We start from the raw sequence: 8,333 nt of genomic DNA, 5'->3' as shown, positions 1-8,333 counted from the left end.
TATACATTTTTTTTGCACCCTCAGTGTGTGTGTGTGTGTGTGTGTGTGTGTGTGTGTGTGTGTATAATATTTTGTTTATCCAGTCATCCATCAATGGCCACTTGTGGCTTCCACCTTTTGCTTATGTGAATAATGCTGCTATGAACATGAGTGCACAAAATACCTGTTTGAATGTCCACTTTGATTATTTGGGGTATATAATTTCTGGATCATATTAAAGAAAAAAAATATTCTGACACTTAGCCAGTAAGGACGAGTTTATTCAAGACTATTTTGATAGGTGTCAAGGCTGCCACAAGAAAATTTGGGAATTTATTTATAGCTAATCAGCAGATTAGTTGATTAGGGGTCAGTGGATGGGAAATTACTAAGAGGAGACATTAAGGGCAAAGGAATTCACGCTAAACTGCTAAAGGCAGACCTGGGTGATTATTATCAAGGGTTGGGAATTAGGAATTTGAATAGATATCATGAGTGAGGGATTTCCTCTGAAGTAACTTGGCAGGATTCTTTTTATAACCGGAAGAGGCCAACTGAAGACAGGGCCCAGGGCAAGCCCTAGTCAAAAGAGGGCTCAGGGAAGCCTAATTAAAATTTGGTCAAGGAGAGTGTCTTGTTCAATCCTATGTTAATTAAATGTTTAATTTTTTGAAGAATCACCATACTGTTCTTCACAACTGCTGGCAACATTTTATATTTCCATCAGTAATACACAAAGGTTCCAATGTCTCCACGATCTTGACACAGTTATTTCCTGGGGTTTTTCTTTTGTTTGGGTTTTATAACTGCCATTCTAATGGGTGTGAAGTTATAGCTCCTTGTGGTATGATTTGCCTTTCTCTGCTGATACGTGATGTTGAGCATCTTTCATGCGCTTTTTGGCCATTTGTAGATCTTTGGAAATGTCTATTCAAGTACTTTGTCCATCTTTTTCTCTTACGTAATTGTTATTGAGTTGTATGAGTTCTTTATACCTTCTGGATGTTAATTTCTTGTCAGATACGTGATTTGCAAATATTTTCTCCCATTCTATGGGTTGCCTTTTCACTCTGTTGATAATGTCCTTTGTTGCACAAAAGTTTTTAACTTTGATGAAGTTTGGTTTTTTTTTTTTTTATAAAGTTGTTTTGGTTTTCTAAGTATAAGGTCATCTCATTTGTGAATTTCTTTCTTCCCAATTTGGGTACTTTTATTTCTTTTTCTTGCCTAATTGCTGTGACTAGAACTGAAAGTGCTACATTGAATAGAAATGGCAAAGGTGGGCATCTTTGCCTTGTTTCTTATCTTAGAGGAAAAGCTTTCAGTCTCCTGCTTTTGAGTATGATGTTAGCTATGGGTTTTTCACATACAGCTTTTATCATGTTGAGGTAGTTCTTTTATATTCCTATTGAGTGTTTTTATCATGAAAAAGTGTTGCATTTTGTCAAATGCTTCTATGCATTAGTTGATATAATTTATATATATTTGACTAAATTATATATATGAAGATATATATGTATATGTATGTATATGTATAATATATATGTACCTGTTAATGTGGTATGCATTGATTGACTCAAAGCTCTTAAGAAAACCTAAGTCTCATATTAGAAAGCACTGTTTATGTCCAATGTAGTTTCAGTATGGAATATATTTTATTTTTAAATAATTAGTCCATATGCACATAAACAGTTAATCAAAATACTAAATTAACCAGAAAGTTCTAAACTGCCTGAGTGATTATTGTATTTTAAAATCAGTATTCTGGAATTCTGAATATTTTATTCTAAATTCATCTAATGTGAACAGCTTCTTATTGAATATTGCTGTGATGATGAAAATTTACTTGCTGATTGATTTTCTTTGCCATGGTCCCAGGTATTAGCTATAGATATATTAAGCTAATAAAACTGCATTACAAACCAATAATGTGATTATGATTTGATAAGCCTGAACACACATACATGAGAAATTAAAGAAAAAAAACTCATTAATGCTGCCTTTACTTTCAGTGTGTCCAATATTCATTAGTAATTTTTCATAATAGTAATGTGAAATTTATCAAAATGAAAAATATTGTACAGTATTTGAAGGAAAATTCATGTGCTTTGTAGAAATTGAGACTGAGTAAAAAATTTAGCAGAGTGCAGAATATGCCACAGAGCCAGTGTTGTCTATTTGAAGACAAAATTAATTGTATGATTTCTGTAACAGAAAATTGAGTTTTCTTGGAATGAAGTAGGTGCTGTTAAATTAAAATTTACATTTCATCACATCCAAGTGTGATAAAGAAGAAAAAGTTCTGCCCTTCAGGCTGCATAATTATGAGTAAAGAAAAATGTAGAAATTTGGTAATACTTTATACTTTTAAAAACAGGGGCCGGCTGAGAGGCTCAGTTGGTTGAGAGTTGGCTTAAGAGCGTGAGCTCTGAACAACAGAACTGCCAGTTCGATTCCCACATGGGCCAGTGACGCTGCACCCGAGCTGAGCTGCCCCTGAGCTGAGCTGCCCCTGAGCTGCCAACAGGTGGCAGGATGGCTCAGCTGGTGAGAGTACGTGCTCCTAACAATAAGACTGCCTGTTGGATGGTGGACTACGCCCGCCTGCAACTAAGACTGAACTCGGCACCTTGAGCTGAGCTGTTTCCAGGATGGCTTAGTGGGTAGCATGTGTGCTCTTAACAACAAGGCTGTTGGTTCGACTCCCGCATGGGATGGTGGCTATGCCCATCCGCAACTAAGATTGTAACACAGCACCTTGAGCTTAGAGACTGCTGACGGGCAGCCAGATGGCGACTGGCACCCTCCATAACTAAGACTGAAGAACAACAGCTTGGCTAGTCCCCGTCCCCAATTCCCCAACACTGTCCTCCTCCCCCAATTCCCCAACTTAAAAAACAAAAACAAACAAACAAACAAAAAAACCAGAAAGAAATGTCTTGTGTTATGGAATAAAAACCCTCTTTCACCCGCTCATGAATTATCTATTTTGAATGGCTACACTGATAAAATTCAACATGTGATTTTCCATATTATACTTTCTGATATAATAGCAACAATATTAGAAATAATAACAAGGGCAACTATCACTAATTGAAAGCCTACTATAAGTCAGGTATTTGACGTATATGTACATCCTTGAACAACATAAGTTTGAATTGCTCGGGTCCACTTTTTCAATAAATACTTTTTTTTCCTTTTTATGATTTTCTTAATAACATTTTCTTTTCTCTGGCTTACTTTACTGTAAAAACACAGTATATAATACATATACAAAAGATGTGTTAATCAGCTACATATTTATGTTATCAGTAAGGCTATCAACACAATAAGCTATTAGCAGTGAAGTTTTGGGAGAAACAAAAGTTATACACAGAGTTTGCAGTTGATACTCTGCTGTCCAGCACAGACACCAATTCTAACTATCTTTGTGACCCACCATCATGACCTGGCCTCAGAAATCCCTGATAGAGTCAGGATAATCTCGGCAGGGGCAAAGAAACATAGGTAGCCAACATTGCTATACTTTATCCACATATGATTACCTTTAGCTCTTTAGACCTTGCACCAAACTATTTCATTTATCAAAATGAGTAGCAAATTGGTTTTGCTCTGAGTGCATACCTAACAAAGAGATTTAAGCTGGTTTTTTGAGAGGGAGCCAAAATAGGTGGCCTATATTTAAGACTTCTTGAATATCCCCTACTCACTGTCAAGAACACTGTTGTGTGTTTGTATATAGAAAGGTATTTATGTGTATGGTGGCAGTGGGGTGGACTTGGGTGTATGTGGGTGTGATCAGATGGAAGGGAAATGTTAAACAGTGATGTAAATTGGTGACAACTGGGTTAAGAAACTGTGGTACATTTATAAAATGGAATATTACTCGGCCATAAAGAAGAATAAAGTCTTACCATTTGCAATGATATGGATGGACATTATGCTAAGTGAAATAAGGCAGACGGAGAAAGACAAATACCATATGATCTCACTTATATATGGAATCTAAAGAACAGAATAAATGAGCAAACTAAACCAGAAACAGTCTCAGAGACATAGAGAAAAAACTGAGTGTTGCTAGATGGGAGGGGCGTGGGGATGAGGGAAAAGGTGGTGGGATTAGACAGCATAAATTGGTAGCTACAATATTGCCACAGGGATACGAAAGACAGTTTGGGGAACATAATAATGTTGTAAAGATTTTGTAGGGTATCTGATGAACACTTGCCTTATTAGGGAGACCACTTCATGGATGGGGTAGATACCTGGCAACTGCAGTGTATACCTGAAGCTGAAGCTGAATAATACTGAATGTCAACTATAATTTTATATATATATATATATATATATATATATATATATATATATATATATTGTCATGGGATATGAAGTACAGCATAGAAAATAGAGTCACTGGAATTGTAACAGCTATATACGATGTCAGAGGGGTAGTAGATTGGGGGATGGGGTTATCACTTTGTGAGGGGTGTAAACATCTAACTATTACATTGTTTTGTACACTTGAAACTAATTTAAAAAGTAATGTAAATCATCTGTACAGATAGAGATATTTGTGTTTGCAGAATTGTGGCTTTTCTTATTATCATTTTGATAAGATGAAAAGAAATATAAAATAAAGTTCCTAGTTTTGGAGGAATAGGTGACAAGTCTTCTTAATAGCACTATCTCTAGAAAATTTTTCTTCCTATTTTAAACTTTGAATGCAAGATGAATAATCCTTATAGTATGGTGGGAGTCCAGACTTGCATAGTGAAGCTGACTGCAGAAAACAGTCTATTTATAAAGATGCTAAATGTCCCTACATGGTCAGCATTGGCCAGAAGACTATATGCAGTTTGTCACAAATACCAATATAGCTGGTTTTTTAGAAAGATTTTTATTAAAACATAGCTAACATAAAATATTATATTAGTTTCAGGTGTACACCATAGTTATTCAACATTTATATACCTAAAGAAGTGATCACCATGGTAACTCCAGCAGCCATCTGACACCATACTATGCTATCACAATGTGATTGACTATATTCCCTATTCTGTACATTACATCCCCATGACTTATTTGTTTAATACCTGAAAATTTGAACCTCTTATTCCCCTTCAACTTTCCCCCCTTTATAATTTTTCAATTACAGTTGACATTCAATATTATTTTATATTAATTTCAGGTGTACAGCATAGTGGTTAGACATTTATATAATTTAAAACATGATTCTTTCTGACAAGTCCAGTACCTACCTGATACCACACATAGTTATTACAATATTATTATTATATTCCTTATGCTACACCCTGCATCCCCATGACTACTGTGTAACAACCAATTTGTACTTCTTTTTTTCAGTTTTTTGTATTATTTTTTTAATTTTTTATTTATTTTTATTATTATTAGTTTCAGGTGTACAAAACAATTCAATAGTTATCCTTTTCACCACTCACAAAGTGACAACCCCCCTCCCCCATCCACTGCCCTCCCACCCCCGATATCATACTTATCAATTACAATTCCGTTGGCTCCATTCCCACACTATACTTCCCATCCCATGACTATATATGTATCAAATTATAGTTGACATATAATATTATTCAACGACAGCTTCAGATGTACAGTGCAGTGGTCAGGCCTCTATACCGTCTATGAAGTGATCTCCCTAACAAGACATGAGTCCATCTGACACCCTAAAAAATATTTACATTATTGATTATATTCCCCAGATTGTGTTTTCTATCCCTGAGGCCATATTGTAGTTACCAATTTGTATTGTCTCATCCCTTCCCCTTCTCCTTCATCCTTACCCCCTCCTAACTAGTAACCCTCAGTTTTTCCTCTGTGTCTCTGAGACTATTTCTGTTTACATTACTTGTTTATTCAGTTTTTTAGAATCCACGTATAAGTGAGATCATATGGTATTTGTCTTTCTCTGTCTGACTTATTTCACTTAGCATAATGTTCTCTAGGTCTATCCATATCGTTGCAAATGGTACGATTTCCTTCTTCTTTATAGCTGAGTAATAATACTCCATTGTGTAAATGTACCACAGTTTCTTAATCCAGTCGTCTACCGATGGGTATTTCGATTGTGGCCAAGTCTTGGCTATTGTAAATAGCGCTGCAATGAACATAGGGATGCACATATTTTTTTGCATTAGTGTCTTGGGTTTTTCTGGATAAATACCTAAGAGTGGAATTGCTGGGTCATAAGGTAGTTCCATTTCCAGTTTTTTGAGCTACCTCCATACTGATTTCCATAGTGGCTGCACCAATCTGCAATTCCACCAACAATGCACCAGGGTTCCCTTTTCCCCACAACCTCACTACCAGCACTTGTTGTTTGCTGATTTATTGATGATAGCCATTCTGACAGGTGGTATCTCATTGTGGTTTTTATTTGCATTTCCCTAATGATTAGTGAGGTTGAACATTTTTTCATATGCCTGTTGGCCATGTGTGTGTCCTCTTTAGAGAAATGTCTCTTCATAGCTTCTGCCCATTTTTTAAGTGGGTTGTTTGTTTTTTTGGTGTTGAGTTGCATGAGTGTTTTATAAATTTTGGATATTAACCCCTTATATTGTTGACAAATATCTTCTCCCATTCAGTAGGCTCCCTTTTTGTTTTATTGATGGTTTCCTTTGTTGTGAAAAATCTTTTAAGTTTAATGTAATCCCATATGTTCATTTTTTCTTTTACTTCCCTTGCAATTTGTACTTCTTAATCCCTTCCACTTTTTCACCCACCCCTCTCCACCCCCTTCTCACCAGGCAACCATCAAAATGTTCTGCATATCTGTAAGTTTCTTTCTGTTTTGTTTGTTTTTTTTTTCTTTAGATTCCACATATAAGCTAAATCACATTGTATCTGTCTTTCTCTGTCTGACATACTCCACTCAGCACAATACCCTCCATGTCCATCCATACTGCTGCAGATGGCAAAAATCCATTTCCTTCCCTGGCTGAGCAATATTCCATTGTATATATGTACCACCTCCTCTTTATCCATTCATCCATCAAAGGACACCCAGATGGCCTCCACATCTTGCCCACTGTAAACAATTCTGCAATGAACATATGGATGCACACATCCCCTCCAAGTAGCATTTTGGATTTCTTTGGATACACCCCAAAAGTGGAATTACTGGACCCTTTATTGTCTCTTGTTAAAGCCTTTGTTTTAAAGTCTACTTTGTGTAAGTATTGCTACCTCAGATTTTTTGTTTGTTTCCATTTTCATGAAATACCTTTTTTCATCCTTTTACTTTCAATCTGTGTGTGTCTTTTGATCTAAAGTGAATTTCTTGTAGGCAACATATGTAAGGGTCTTGTTTTCTTATTCATTCAGATGCCCTATCTTTTGACTAGAACATTTAATCCATTTACATTGAAAGTGATTATTGATAGATATGTAGTTATTGCCATTTTATTATTCATATTTTTATCTTTTTTTCATCTTAAAGAAGTCCCTCTAACAATTCTTGTAATACTAATTTGGTGGTGATGAACTCCTTTAGCTTTTTCTTGTCTGAAAAGCTCTTTATCAGTCCTTCAATTCTAAATGATAGCATTGGTGGATAGAATAATCTTGCTTGTAGATCCTTGCTTTTCATCGCTTTGAATATTTCCTGCCACTCCCTTCTGGTCTACAAAGGTTCTGTTGTGAAACCAGCTGACAGTCTTATGGGAGCTCTCTTATAGGTAACTAACTGCTTTTCTCTTGCTGCTTTTAAGATTTTTTCTTTGTCTTTAACCTTTGGCATTTTAACTATCATGTGTCTTAGTGTGAGCCTGTTTGGATTCATCATATTTGGATTCATCTGTGCTTCCTGGGCTTGTATATCTATTTCGTTCACCAGGTTAGGGAAGTTTCCCATCATTATTTTTTCAAATAGAATTTTTACCCCTTGTTCTCTCTCTTCTCCTGGTACCCCTATGATGTGAATATTGGTACAATTGACATTGTCCCAGAGGCTCCTTAAACTATCTTCATTTCTTTGGATTTGATTTTCCTTTTGCTGTTCACTTTGGGTGTGTTCTGCTACCTTAACTTCTAAATTGCTAATTTGATCCTCTGCTTCATCTAATCTGTTGATTCCCTCTAATATATTCTTCATTTCAGTTATTATTATTTTTAATTTGGTTCTTTTTCATGTTTTTTAGCTCCATTTTTATGTTTCCTCCTCTCTTTGTTGAAGTTCTCTCTGACATCATTGAGCATCCTTATAACCAGTGTTTTGAACTCTGCATCTGGTAGATTGCTTGTCTCTGTTTTGTTCAGTTCTTTTTCTAGAGCTTTGTTCTGTTCTTTCATTTGAGACATGTTTCTTTGTCTCCCCATTTTGG

This window comes from Hipposideros armiger, unplaced genomic scaffold (assembly GCF_001890085.2).
Source record: "Hipposideros armiger isolate ML-2016 unplaced genomic scaffold, ASM189008v1 scaffold_144, whole genome shotgun sequence".
In the NCBI taxonomy this organism is placed as follows: Eukaryota; Metazoa; Chordata; class Mammalia; order Chiroptera; family Hipposideridae; genus Hipposideros; species Hipposideros armiger.
This window is presented reverse-complemented; position numbering follows the sequence as displayed.